Raw genomic sequence first — 15,844 nt, forward strand, 5'->3', positions numbered from 1 at the left:
TGAAGATTACATTATAAAGCAGGACAATAGAATTAGCAGATTCACACAGTTTGTGTTTGTGTGTCTGTGTGTCTGTGTGTGTGTGTGTGTGTGTGTGTGTGTGTTCGTTTGAGTGTGACGGAGGTTTTTGTACGACTCTTTCTCTAGAATGAAACACTGTGGTGGACTTTCGGTGGAGGAACTGAATTGACGATCAGAAGCTGTAAGTCTTTCTTAAATTATCTAATAAAAACGTATGATGTGTGTGTTTTTAGAAGGAGGTTTAAGGTTATTTAACAGCATTTGGCAACAATATTCTTAATTTATTACAAAAATACATTATTGAAATGCTTTATTTGCTTTACTTTACTTCAACTCTTATTTATTGTCGCATTTTAGTCTATTTTACTGATTGATTGCACGCATTCATGCATTTAAATTTCATTTTGTCTGCTATATTATGAATGTCATATTTGGTGATATTACATTTCAATCCATAGTTCAGATTCATAATGTTTTACATTAGTAATTTCACACATAATGTGTGCTAACATTTCATTGTATTTTCAGTAATTGCAATGTTTTCAGTTATTTCTAAATATATTTAATTTGACACAAAAGTTGGATAATATAGACAAAATAAATGTCATCAGTGTCATCATCAGGCAAAAAGAAATTTAGTTGATAAACTAAATTTAAACTAAGTTTACTTATATTTCTGTTTACGAGGAAGTCTATTGAATGGTGATTATTTTCAAAACACAAATAATATATTGTGTTAAGTTATATTTGACTTAGTTAAATCTATAACAGTTTTCAGTGTATACATAAAGCAACAAACCGTTTACCAATGAATCATTTTTACCATAGCATTTTTACAGTCTTTTACTGTTAAAATTATGATAATTTTTTACAATGTACATTTAGTAATATTGATTAAATGGAGAATGTTTTGAAACTAAACTCAGGATAGTGTCTATGAATGAAAGCAGTGAGGTGAAACTACAGTAAAGATGAAATTTAGTTAAAGAGCATTTTAAAATTTAATCATTTAAACTATTAAGTTTGCGGATGATTATAATTGTTTCTTAACAGAATAATTTTTAAAAAATCATAATTGAAAATGGGCTGAAAATTACAGTTGATTGTGAGTATCTAAATAAAAGAATATTTAAAAAAAATACCAGAGACAAAATACTTAGTTTATTCTAAATCTTATGAATAAATTGATTAATTTTATGTGGAGAATGTTTTTAAAAATGTTATTGAGATTAAAAGGTTCTGTAACAATTCTGAGAAAATTCAATATTTTTTATTTATTTAATCATTTATTTAAATTTTATAATTCATATTCATATTTTTAAATGTAATTTTTCATTTTACATTAATAATTTAACATCTTATTACTGCTAACATTTAGTTCCTTTCATGTATTGACTGCAGATACTTTAAAATCTATTCAATAATTTCTTCATATATAATTTTGTCTATAATTCTTGGTAATTGTAACTACTAAGGGCTTTTTAAACGCATGAAACAAAAGTTGTATAATGTGGACAAAATGAATATAATTTTTTTTATAATTTTCATCAGACAGAAAGAAACTCAGTTGAAGAGCATTTTGAAAATTAATAATTTAAACTCAAATTTGCTGATGTTTATGATTGTGAGTTTCTGAATAGCAGAATATTTTCACAATACAATTAATATTGAAATTATCATTTAAATTTGTTTTCTAGATCTTATAATGACATCACAATATAACCATCAATTTACTTGGACAATGTTTTTCAAACTCATTCTGTGGATCATTTAAAATGTAACTTGTATATTTAAAATCAAATGATCATTCATGAATGTGTGTGTGTGTGTGTGTGTGTGTGTGTGTGTGTGTGTTCCAGCGGGTCCCTCCGTGTCTCCCTCCGTGTCTCTGCTGTCTCCCTCTTCTCTGCTGATCTCTGGAGACTCCTCCGCTCTGCTCTGCCTGCTCAGCTCTTACTCTCCACAGGGGGCGACGGTGAGCTGGACGCTGGACGGGTCAGAGGTCACCGAGGGGGTTCAGACCAGCGCAGAGAGCGAGCGGGACGGTCTCTACAGTCGCAGCAGCGTCCTGAGCCTCAGCAAAGCACGCTGGGAAGACACAGAGCGCTTCGTCTGCAGAGGAACACATGCCGGAGCTGCTCACGAGGCCTCGTTCCTCAAGAGCTCCGAGTGCTGATGTTTCTCCAGTGAAGACCAGCGTATCTGAGCGTCACGTGATTTACAGCTCAATACTGAAGCAGTCTGTCAATGTGCTGCCATTGCTGTTCATTCAATAAAGCTTCATCTGAACGCAAGCGCACATTTGTGTTGGACTGCATCATTGATCAGTGTGTCGTTCCTTCAAAGTCCTGCACTAAAGTTTCAGCGGCTTTTGATTGATTGGAATTAGGGGTGGAACAATAATTACAGTGGATAGTGACAATATGTATCGTATTATTCACCCAAAATGAAAGTTTAGGAAGTTTACAGGGTTTTTGTGTCACGACTACATTAAACTAGTGTATATAATGTTAAATATAATGTATAATAATGCAATGGGGGAATATTTGTGGGTCCTGATAATGCAAAATGTCTGATGTTACCAGTAAAAAGTGGCCTACATTATTTTAGATATATCTAGTCAGAGACATCAAGCATATTCGTCTGAAATAATTCTGTATTTTCAGCTTCAGAATCATGAATATTGTTATTCTGGTGTCTCTATTGTCCTGTGCATTGGGTTATCAGCACCAAGTCCAAGCCTATTCATTTACACACACAATGTTAAACCAAATTTACCATTTTGATGGAGTATGGCAATAATATGGTATTGTGAGTTCAGGATGGTGACATAAGGGTCTCGTTACACCCCTAATTGTAATAGTTGAGAACAGCTGCATTCAGCAGTAAATGTGAAATGAAGCTCTTGGGGTTTGAACATGGTCACTGGAGACGAGCTGCTCTATTCTGAGACCGTCACAATCACTAAACCTGACAATGCAAATGAGATTTACACCTCAAACTCACAGTTTCACTCTTTTACTGGTTCAACGCTCTGAACTGGAGCAGTTTCACTTCTGCTAAAATGAGTTATGAGTAATAAATTATTTGTAAGCTTGAGATGATAGCTAGGCCTACTTGAAAAAGGCTCAAAAACATCTTTCTTACATTGACTTTATCATATAGTGTATTGTACAAAACAAAATTATGTTTTATTAACAAAGTTCGGGAGGAGCAGGTTCAGATAATTAACCAAATTATGCACAGCTGGAGATTAATCAGTAATCAACTCAATGACAGAGTATAAATTCACAGCAGACCTATCTCTGTTCATTGAAAGTTTGTCAGCATCCCTCCTCCTCACTTCCAGTTCCATCTACACTTACCAACTGGGGGGAGTACTCTGGGTTCGGGCCTAACTCCGAGCTTGGAGCCCTCCCCCCGGACAGCACGCCAAATACGCATAAACTTATTGTACTAATTATATGTAGATGTGAACTCGTGAACAATATATGGTTTGTTTGATTTCATATCAGTTTACACATTGGGTTTTCTCTGATTCAGAGCATATTTGAGTCAAACCCGTCCGTCACAGTACAGATCTGTTGTGTTGAGAAGTATACAATACTTGGTGTTCAGCTCATAGTAATTGCTCACTATAACAGAAGTAATAATGTGGAACTGCAGCACTTCAGGCTCTAGTGAGAAACTGTGTTGAGTAATGCGAAGAAAAAGAATAAAGGTTTAAGCTGAATCCGAAATCACAAACTTCACTGCTATATATGGGTGAAAAGCAGAATGTGACAAAAGAAGTATGTCCGAATTTACAGTACAAGTCCCCAGATTGACCGACTACAGTGAAGCGACACACTGACACTGGTAGATCACATGATAATGACAACATGGCCAATATAGTACGTCCAGATTACATTCATATTACACTCATTAATACTGTATGAACAAGAGGAGTAGCTGGCCGCACACTGATCAACTCAAGACTTGAAGTCTACAAAAGCATATTTTTATTTTTCAAATTGCATTGTGCAAATCAAGTGCAAAGTGCATGTGGATTAAAAACAGACTGGACACCAGCAAACGTTTCAGCACATTGCTATCTTCAGTGCTCATTTAGCTAACAACATTCACCCTTTTAAAGTAAGTCAGCAATTAAGGATAAACAGCTGAATACAATCATCTCAATCTCAATTGTCTCAAGTAGAATTACAAACAGATATAAGTTTCAAATGAGCAGCTTCCAATGATAATACAGCATTGTAGACATACAGAAAGAAAGAATGTGTTTTACAAAAAACAGGAAAATTCAAGTTCTTCATTCATGCCTTCAGGAAATAAAGTTTTAAGTTCAAAGATCCAAAAAGCCTCCCTTTGCAATAATTTTCTATCTCTATCTCCACCTCTCCTGTGGGGTAAAATCCTCTCGATGCCCAGGAACTTCATGTCAGACAAAGAATGGTTAGCAGACTTAAAATGACGAGAAATTGAAGATGTATCATCCTGTCTCCTAATGGCACTTGTGTGTTCAATCATTCTTGTGCGTAATGCACGTGTAGTTTTGCCAACATATAGTTGTGGACATGGACAAATGATAATGTAAACAACATATGTACTCTTACAAGTAATCAGTTGTCTAATCTTATACGTTTTTAGTGTACGAGGATGTGTGAATGATTTACATTTGACATACTTAGTACAGGAAGAGCAATTGTGACATGGAAAGTTCCCCTGGGCATCGACAAGAGTAGTTGGAGATGAGATGTGGGTGTCAGCATGGACAAGCTTGTCCCTCAAATTAGAGCTCCTGGAAGAGACAAAAAGTGGTTGTTCACTAAATACATTCATTAACTGGGGATCACTTTGAATAATGTGCCAATGGTTATTGATACTGGTTTTGATATCATTACTCAGTGGACTAAATGTGGATTTAAAGATGCATGAGAAATTCTTATTTCTTTTTTTCATAGTCAAGTTTCTCTCATCCTGTTTTTGTAGAATGGAAACCTTTTCAAGTGCAGTATCAAGCCACTGGTTGGGATAGCCTCGTGATTTAAAGTCCATATACAAGCTCTGGGCTTTAGACTCAAAATCTTCTCTCCCAGAGCAAATGCGGTGAAGTCTCAAGAATTGGCTATAAGGTAAACCTCGTTTTAGGGGCATTGGATGAGCACTGTTAGCATGAAGGAGACTGTTCTTAGCTGTATCTTTTCTATAAAGAGAAGAGACTATTTTATTGTCCACAATTGATATGGAAGTGTCCAGGAAATTGACATCAGTTAGCCCCACATGATATGTAAATTTAATGGAGGGCCTAAGACAGTTCATGTACAAAACAAATGTTTCAAAATCACGTGCAGAACCTTTATAAATGACAAAGCAATCATCAATGTATCTCTTAAACAAAATAATATTGTCCAAGAAAGGGTTATTATTGAAAACATATTGGTCCTCTAGGAAACCCAAATATAGATTGGCATAGTCAGGAGCCATCGTGGCCCCCATGGCGGTGCCCTCAACCTGCAAATAATATTGTTTTTCAAATAGGAAATAGTTTTTAGTAAGTACCATTTCAGCCATTTCAGTGATAAATTTAGTCGGAAGACCCTCATCATCAGTGCGCAAATCAAGAAAATGTTCTAAAGCCAATAGGCCCTCATGATGTGGGATGTTAGTATACAATGAGGTCACATCCATGGTTGCTAATATCATATCACAACCAACATTTTGCAGAGTTGCTAGACATTGCAGGAAATCAGCGGTGTCTCTCAAATAACTAGGAGAGTACAACTCTTTGTCTGACATGAAGTTCCTGGGCATCGAGAGGATTTTACCCCACAGGAGAGGTGGAGATAGAGATAGAAAATTATTGCAAAGGGAGGCTTTTTGGATCTTTGAACTTAAAACTTTATTTCCTGAAGGCATGAATGAAGAACTTGAATTTTCCTGTTTTTTGTAAAACACATTCTTTCTTTCTGTATGTCTACAATGCTGTATTATCATTGGAAGCTGCTCATTTGAAACTTATATCTGTTTGTAATTCTACTTGAGACAATTGAGATTGAGATGATTGTATTCAGCTGTTTATCCTTAATTGCTGACTTACTTTAAAAGGGTGAATGTTGTTAGCTAAATGAGCACTGAAGATAGCAATGTGCTGAAACGTTTGCTGGTGTCCAGTCTGTTTTTAATCCACATGCACTTTGCACTTGATTTGCACAATGCAATTTGAAAAATAAAAATATGCTTTTGTAGACTTCAAGTCTTGAGTTGATCAGTGTGCGGCCAGCTACTCCTCTTGTTCATTCTATATGCCATTGGCTCTACGCACCTGAAGTACAAGGACCTGCAATACCAGAACTTTTTTATGTTTGGAGCGCTACATATTTTTTCTAGTACTCATTAATACTGTAGAATGTACTTTTTTAGCGGTCGTGAAGTAATTACTAATTCAAAAAAGTTTGCCAATTTCGGATGCATCCTCAGTGTTAGTTGCACACAAGTCCTGAAAATGTAAGCCAAACGTCTTGATCGCCCCCAGGTGGTTGGTCCCAGTACGGCTCATTAACCCCGTCCTCTCCATGTAATCGAATGGGATGTGTAACAAACTAAACAATCAATTTACACTTCAAATGAATGATGGTTTGTGTTGTTTCTGGTAGTTTTTGTTACGCTGATGTAAATTCAGTTGTTCGTGTTTTTAAGTAGCTATTTAATGCTATAAAAGCGGGCGTGTGACGACATGATTGACAGCTGAGATTGATGGTTTCTCTGAGTAAAGTAGTCACTGAGGCACCAACTGACTTTGTTCGGGAGGAGATCGGAGCTTTAACTTTAATTTCTACATTTCCATGATTTATTTCACACTGACATGAGTTGTTCTGCAGTAAACTGGACCTTGATACCGCGGCTCCACTTCACTCTCACTTCTGCGCAGACTCAGTCCCATCATTAGGGCCTGTCACAGTCTCAGAGCCATCCACAGCACCAGACCCATCAGCTCCGCCCACTAGATCATTATCACACCAATTATAATCACCTGCACATGCTCATTAGGACTCATACAAACAGATACTTCACACTAGCACCTTCGTCTGGTCTCATCTATACCTATGGAAAGACTTACTCGAATACTCACCTTGGAAACTTACTGTCCTCAGTCCTTCTTCATCTCTGTCATTACTTCTGCACACACACCAGTCAGCTCTACAACCAACAGAGAACTGTGAATGTTAAAGCTAAGTCAAACCTGCTACTCTGAATCCCATGCTCACCTGTTTACCAGTGTTGTAATGTAACGGAGTACAAATACTTTGTTACTGTACTTAAGTAGAAATTTCACGTATCTGTACTTTACTTCGCTATTTAAATTTATGTCAACTTTCACTTTTACTCCACTACATTTCCTAGATAAAATTTATACTTTTACACCGATATATTTCCACTAAGCATCTTCGTTACTCGTTACTACAAAATAAAATCAGAAGAAATGTGTGCGACTGCAATAAGGGAGGTTTGGCGAATCACTGCTTCTAGATTGCATTACGCACGCTCCGCACGGCGCGCGCTCCAGTGTAATGCTTGTTTGTTGCCATGCCAAAGGAGGAGGAAGCACAACTGAAACCGCCATGGAAGCACGAGCACCGATATCTATGCGAGCACCTACCTTTTGATTGAATTCAACAGAGAACTCTCAAAGACATGTCCATAATACTGAAACACGCTTAACTGTTTTTGGTATAGCATAACTGCCGGGCCGAATATTTCCTCAGGTAGGCTAATGTTAGACTGAGAAATATTTTTTGAGAACTGCTACGTTAATCAGTGGCAGGTTAGAAAGAAAGTGTTAAGGGCTATTCACGTCTTTAAAAGCATCATACGTTTTGTCAAACTTGAGATTTCCTTTTATGTTAATTAACTCAAAACTCAGTGGTTATAGGATAATGTTGGGCTAATGTTGCTGTGGGTGTGTGTGAGATGGTGACCTGGGGAGTAAGCCCTACAAATGCTCATACCACATGTCCAAAATATTCTCCCTACCATCAGGTCATTTTTTTTTTTTTTTTTTTTTTAAAGAAATAGGTTATTATTTATTTTTCATTTTTACCTGAAGTTCATACAAAAGTGAAATTTCTGTTTCAGTTTTTTTTTCTTTGATGTCAGCTCTAAAAATATGCTGTTTGTTCTTTGAACTTAAGAGAATTGTGCCTGAAAAGTCCTGGAAAAGACTGTGATTTTGATTTGATGAGTGAGATTACGAAGATATGGGAAGTTGGAACCCTGAATATGCTTTACTATAAGAAAGCCAAAATAAAGTTCACAAACCCAAAGTTCTAACCGCTTGCTTTAAAAAAAATAACAATTATTGTTTACTTTTACTTCAATTACTTAAGTACATTAAATATCAGAAAATTACTTTTGATACTTAAGTACAGTATATATCAGATACTTTAAGACTTTTACTTAAGTAATATTCTAAAAGGTAACTTTCACTTCTACCAAAGTCGTTTTCTAGTGAAGTTGCGTCGTCCATCTTTTTTTATACAGTCTATGATTGTACCCCGCATGGAGTGTGTTCTGTTAAAAGGGAGAAAACACCACAGATTGACGATGAGGATGAGCGCTTCAGTGCCGAGCAAACCCTTATTTCTTAGGGTGCTTTCACATCTGTAGTTCGGTTCATTTGGTCCGGACCAAGGGCGAAAAATTATACTTTGTAGCATTTTTCAGGCGTTTTTGTTCCTTTTCACACCACACTGATCGCTCTGGTCCGAATCAGTTTATGAGTTGATAAAATGAACCAAAATGCAGTCACGTGACAGCATCCACATCACTCGTTGTCCAGGTGTGTCTTGAACGCATTTCCATAACTGCATTTCGATTGGTCAGAATTAACGTGCAGGAAAATTCCAACAGATATCCCGTAAGTAATCCGGCAGATAACACGCCGCTGTTTACTATGGAGAGACGAATGCGTGGGCTGATTGTATCCTTGGTCATATTTTATTATATAGTTTGTCTACACCACTTTAGACAAACAATAATATTTGAGAATGAAGCGAGGATGCGGCTCAAAAATAATGTTAATAATAATTTCTATCAGGCTCCGCACCTCCTCACAACTCCAAGCTTGTCCGCGAGCTGCCATGCTTAAAGTGCAAACTGTCAACAAACATTTCTCCTCATCCCATAATGCACAGCGCAGCCGACTACGGCAACTGGTTTAGTCCAAAAATGTGCAGTTCTTTGGCAGTTGGTTCTGTTCGAGATCGGATCACGTTCTCACCACAAACTAACCGCTCCAGAGTTCGTTTCAAAGCACCACCTCTTCGAGGAGGTCTCGGTACGCTTGTTTGGCCCGCTTTTGGTGCGCACCCAAGTGCGATTGCCGCATTCACACCTTCCCAAACGAACCGCACCAATGGGGAAAACGAACTCTAGTGCGATTCAACCGAACTAAATGAGGCAGGTGTGAAAGTACCCTTACTGTCAGTGGGAGCCACCGATTCCATTTGAGACGTGGCAGAAAGTCTTTCATAATGATGGAGATGCATGGCCGGAGATACACAGACGAGGGGTCTCGCTGCTTTGCTTGGGGACGGAAGGCCAGCGCCTGTTTTATACTCTGCCAGATCAAGGTACTACTTTTGATGAAGCATGAGTGTGAACTCATGAAGCTGAATGCGAGAACTGTCCAGAACTGTCACAGTTATGCCAGACAATTCAGTCATGTTGGCCTAAACTGTAAAGGTCTATCCTCAGTGACTTACATCCATATTTACATATATACGCCCCCTCTATCGCCCCCAGGTGGCTGGTCCCAGTATCGCTCATAAACCCTGCCCTCTCCATGTAGTCTATAATGGGACGTGAGGGAAACTAAACAATCAAATTACACTTAAAACACATTTTTTTCCCAAAGATGTTTTCTGTCATTTTAGGTAGTTTTTATCACGCTGATGTAAGTTTAACTGTTCATTTTTTAAAATAAGTTTGGTCTTAGTTAGTTATTTGATACTATAAAAACGGGAATGTGACGCTGTGATTGACAGCTTCTTAACGAAGTAGTCACTTTTGGGGGATTTTCGGGAGGAAATTGGAGCTTCAACTTTAATTTCTACATGTCCATGACTGTTTATTTCACACCGATATAAGTTGTTCTGCAGTGAACTGGACTAACCGATTCTGCGGGAGTGTGGACGGGACTCTCACTCTCACTCTCACGACTGGTCTCAAATCACCGCAAGATGTCAGCACCATATTGGGACTTCGCATTTCTACAATAGAAGAGAGTGAAGGTGCGTCGTCCATCTTTATTTACAGTCTATGGGTGCGAACCGAACAGTGTCTGAGGGAGTTGTATTGCTGGCCACGAATGGACGATCTTGTTCACACAATCCTCTCTGCATGTGTGACCGGCCAGGCCAGTGATAAATCAGCCAAAACATTCACAGCTCCAGTGCAGCCAGTGGGGTTCACTAAATGGCCCATTTCAACCTCTCGAGAAGGGAGAAACTGACTGTTAGACTACAATAACACTGATTGACTGTTTCAGCAAATGGCCAGAAGTTGGTTTTGTTTCATCAGTAACTGTTCTGAAATTTCTCGAGAAGGAAACCATTTGTAGCGGGACGCCGCATTGAGGTGAGACTGAGAGCAAGCATCCTCTATACGATATAGCTGACTACGCCACCCTGTTAAACAGGGAAATATGAATATCAATGAATTTAACCACCTACAAAGGACATATTATCGAAAGGAGGGCCTGAGACGTGGATACCAAAAGTTTTATTTCAATCATCAAGCAGTAATCTTAAAACATTAAAAGACTGGAGGGGCAGGTTACACATACAAACATTAAAGAAACCAAACATGAAAAGGAGGCTGAGGCTTACCAATGGCAGGGAAACTAGTTTAATGAGCACAAGACTCCTATACCACCCTGTGCATATATTCCTACTTTCTCATAAACGAAAATGATTTTGATGTATTTATTTAATATTAACAACTTAACTTAACATTTAGAATTACATTGGCTTTTACATAGTACATTTTGTAAATATATAATGTCATTGTATGCATGTATGCACTGTATATCGAATGACGCTTTGGACAAAAGCATCTGCTAAATACCTTAACCACACTTCAAAATGTTTTATTTAAATAATTAATGAAAGTCGTAATGTTAAACTGCTGTCCGTCAGGCTCTTCTGTTTACACATAAATGTCCTGCATGGGAATACCAACTCTAGGTAGAACAGACATTTAACAGTAATAGCTGGGTGTCCATCCAACTTTTTAATGCACATTTTAACCATTTGAAAAAGAAATCCTGACCTGAAACGAAGCTTTATAATGGCAGTGGATTGCAACATCAGTTTGAAGCTCAAAAAAGTGCATCTATCCATCATAAAAGTGCTTCACACAGTTCTGAGGGGTTAATAAAGGCCTTCTGAAGCAAAACAATGAGTTTGTAAAGTTTTAAATATTAATATTTTTCTTACATGAAGTAAAATTACTAGCTTCCGGCCAAAAGAACAATAACATACAAATTTTACTCTAAAGCGCAACTTATGCAACGTACTGCTGATATTTACACTACGCCATGACGCACCACACTACTTCTGACGTCATAAGTTGCGTAAGTTGCACTTTGAATGCAAGTAGACTGCGTATGGCCGTTTGGCCGTAAGCTAGAATTTAAAGTTTGTGACGTGTTAAATATAGATATTTTTCGTACACAAACTCTTCGCTTCCGGAGGCCTATTTTAACCCCTCAGAGCCGCGTGGAGCTCTTTTATGATGGATAGATGCACTTTTTTGAGCTTCAAACTGATCCACTGCCATTATAAAGCTTGGAAGTGTCAGGTTTTTTTTTATTTTTTTTTTATTTTTTTTATAACTCCGATTGTATTTGTCTGAAAGAATGGCTTGAAGGCAAGTAAATCATGGGGTAATTTTCATTTAAAAGTGAACTACCCTTTTAACAAAATAAGTTCACTTTGAAATTAAATTTTGGTATGTTTTAGCTTACCTCAAGGGCATCCAAGATGTAGGTGTCTTTTTTTCCGCAGTAGTTTCAATTTTGATATTTTTAGGTCAAACCGTTCTTGTCTGTCAGTCATATAATGCAGGTCTATGGTCACTGTCTCAAAGAGCATGCACAGAGTCCAAATTAAAACAATTCCCCATCGTCCAAATTAAACAATTCCCCATCGTAAGTACACATTGATGGCCTAAGACACGAAACGAGCGGTTTGTGTGAGAAAACGAACAGTATTTATATCGTTTTTACCTCTTGTACACAGCCATGTCCAAGTGATCTGAGAGCGCAGGCGGGTATAGATATATACAATAGAAGTCGCCTTGGCTAGTGCAGTTCATTGGAACGAAACCGTAGCCAAGGCGATATCTATGACATCTACATCTAGATGCTATATTCAGCTTTTATCACAGTTAACGTTATAGCTAACTTACAGAATTAAATGAAGATACCAACATTGTCATTTGATTAAAGCCCATATTTCAATCTCGTTATTTGAAATATTAATTAAATTACAATCCTGGTATCTTCGTTTAATTCTGTAAGGCTAACGTTATTCAGTGACCGTAAAATCTACAAGCTACGTTTATGCTAGTGTGCAAACCACGACTTCAAGACCCCCGATTACAAGACAGCAAAACAGAAGTCCTAATAACGTTACAACAGCCTGTCCGGTAGCACGTGTAATCAATGCAATAATAACCTGAGCTAAGGAAGCTTACCGGGCTAACGTTAATGCTTATTTTTACAGTCTGGGATAACGTTATTTGAGCTATCGTCATTGTGGTGATTTTACATTAACGTTACGTTACAAGCTCAGCTCGACTCGATTCTACTCACCATGTTTGTTTTTCCATCGTGAATATTTAGTGTCTTGTACCTGATGTGGTAGCTTACCTTTTTCCTTATGGATTGAGCAAGACACCGCCACTTCACCGGGGTCAGTTCAGGTTGTTTATACCGGGAGTGAGCGAGTCGAGTCGGGGCGAGTTGAGCTAACGTTATAGGGATCTAACGTTACTATGGATAATGTCACTGAAATATACCAAACAAATTTTTTTTTTATATCTCGTACCTTTACACCTGCATGTGGTTCCTTTTCCATATGGATTGAGTAAGAAGACGCCACTTCACTGCGTCAGTTCAGGTTGTTTTTTAAGTCGATTCGGGGCGAACGTCACTGAAGCTAATGTCACTGAAATATACCAAACGAAACAATCAGCAGCACTCACTCATACCAACGGTATTAATATATCCATATACTTATAAAATAGATTTCATGTTAACGTTTCATACCTGAGATGTGTTCTTCTTCCAAAAATGTTTGATTCTCTGGTACCGTTGGCCGCGCAATTTCAAAATTCAAACAGCAGCGATCCCACAATGCTATGCGGTGGCTGTAAAATAATGCTTCTACAGTGTAGTTACAATAAAATTACAGGACTGTCCATAAATTTCCCATCATGCATTTGCATTTACAATAAAAACATGAATACAATATGTTGTTGTAAAATTTATTGTAAAAATTACATCAATTGCTAACAGTGCAGGTCTCACCACAACACACGCACACCGATACGGTCAAGCATGAACACACAGCACTCCGTGACAGAACCCCACCACCGCACACGAGGGCCTTTGAGCGGCCGGCCCTGAAGCCTCGGCTCCTATAACAAGAAACTAAATGAACAAAATGGTCTCCAAATAAACAAAAAATAAATAAAAACTGAAACTTAAATAAAAGTTACAGAAGAAAAAAACATTTAATTAATAAACCTGAGAATCATGCATCAAACCACGCTGAGGTTAAGAATTGGGCACCAAATCTGGGTGGATATTCACTCCGCTTTCATACTTCACCAGCAACCCAGCGATCACAAACAATATATGCTGGAAAGCAGGAGTCACAATACACATGAACCGAGCGCACACACGCTGACGAGTGAGTTGTACAGGAGAAACCAGGATCGATAAAGCAGCAGCATCAACTAGTGTTGCTCACTGAACGCATGGTATCCGAGAACAGATTATTCCTGTTAGAATTTAAACCTTAAAATTACTACAACAAAAGCACGGTAATGCAGTAGGGGCATCTAAATTTCTTAAAATTGCAGTTGGAAATAAGGTGAGAACAAGGAATGATTCAGTTTAGAAAGAAGAATGAGGATAAATCATAAATGCAGAGAAACTAAATTATGGTGAAAGATTGAAAAATATCCACTAAGTGAAGATCAAACGTGACTGAATTTCCTCACAAATGACTGAAAATAACAGGAGAAAAGTGACTTATGAAAAATCATGATCAAAGCTGTCATAGACTGACCAAGCTCAAACTTTTATATTATTATAATATATTAATATAATAATATTATTGCTTATTATAAGATCATATTGTTTTTCATTGTGTGTGTGTGTGTGTGTGTGTGTGTGTGTGTGTGAGCAGCTGCAGTTTCAGTTCAGTCACTGTGACTCTGACTGACGGAGGTTTTTGTACGACTCTTTATCACTGTGTGAACACACCACCACTGTGATAACTCTGACAGTAATAATGTCCAGCATCTTCAGTCTGGACTCCACTGATGGTCAGAGTGAAATCACTGTTAGATCCACTGCCACTGAATCTAGATGGAGTTCCTGACTGGAGGTGGTTTGTGAAATATATCAGGAGTTTAGGAGCTTCTCCAGGTTTCTGTAAGTACCAGGATAGAGCGGGTTTTCCATCATCATCATCATCATCATCAACAACATAACAGCAGTCTGGATCACTGCTAGTTTTACAGGTTACAGTGACTGATTGTCCAGTTTGAGAGAGCCGCTCTGAGGGAGTTTGAGTCACTGTCTCCTGCCCAACAGATTCTGACAAGAGAGAAAGATTAGAAATCACAAACACTTTTACAACCTTATATCTTCACAACACACATAAAGATAACGAGTGAATAACGTTTGTAATCTTGACTGACACAAACCTCGACATAACACTGCCAGCGTCCAGATCAATATGGTGATGAAAGTCATTTTTGTAGGTTGAAGGTTCAGTTCTAGTGAAAAACAGTTGTTGATCATGTTTGATGTTTGACAGAGTTATAAACACATGCAGAGCACTGAAGCGTGTGTCGCTCATGTAAAACACACTCTATGCAAACGCTTCAGGAGTCACAGATTTAAGTTGGTGTTTCATTGAGACTTTACAAACATTTCACGATTTCACATGTTGTCCGAATATCAGACCAGCATGACGATAGCGAGTGTGATATTGCTTTTATACAACAGCTTAATAAACAAGAATCCATTATTGAGTATTTTACATTTTAGACATTTATATTACCAGTTCCTTTGTGTCCAGAGAATCTACAGATTCAGAGACTTCATCCTTCGAAGGCCGATTGCCTCACAGCGGCTCGACGAAGTCTGTCTCAATTTAAAGGCTCCTTCAAATGCGTCTTCATATATATATATTTACTCAAAGTACTTTTTCTAAACTCTTAACACAGCAACACACCTACATCACACAATTAGCCAACTTAATGTTCTGCCCAAAACCACATTTTGTTCTTTAAATTCCAAGTCTACATTTCAAAATGTAAAAAAACATTTTCTACATGTTTTTAAGCTTAATAGTTATTTTAAGTGTTTCTGGTATTACAGGAAAATCAAACTCTTAAAAACGATCTGCTCTATTGAGAAACACAATCACTCCTGATGATGAAATATGAGTTTAAGTAAAAAAAATGTATTGTATTTTTTGAGGACTTCAAATTTAGCACAAAAACAACTGTGTGTGTGTTTGTG

At 37.6% G+C, this 15,844-nt stretch overlaps 1 long non-coding RNA gene and 2 gene segments (V, D, J or C); 1 reads left to right on the forward strand and 2 right to left on the reverse strand.

The window, feature by feature from the left end:
- Positions 1 to 15,844, forward strand: part of LOC309508938 (Ig kappa chain V-III region MOPC 63-like) — a 169,836-nt gene that overhangs the window by 22,897 nt on the left and 131,095 nt on the right.
- On the reverse strand, positions 1,155 to 2,484 carry LOC309509011. Its single transcript, XR_014209774.1, has 2 exons — positions 1,518 to 2,484; positions 1,155 to 1,425 (listed from the first exon to the last, which is right to left on the reverse strand). It is a non-coding gene; the product is annotated as an uncharacterized lncRNA (long non-coding RNA).
- On the reverse strand, positions 13,258 to 15,209 carry LOC309508946 (immunoglobulin kappa variable 1-8-like). The segment is given in 2 exons: positions 15,022 to 15,209; positions 13,258 to 14,911 (listed from the first exon to the last, which is right to left on the reverse strand).

Source organism: Leuciscus leuciscus, assembly GCF_965113295.1.
Source record: "Leuciscus leuciscus genome assembly, chromosome: 11".
In the NCBI taxonomy this organism is placed as follows: Eukaryota; Metazoa; Chordata; class Actinopteri; order Cypriniformes; family Leuciscidae; genus Leuciscus; species Leuciscus leuciscus.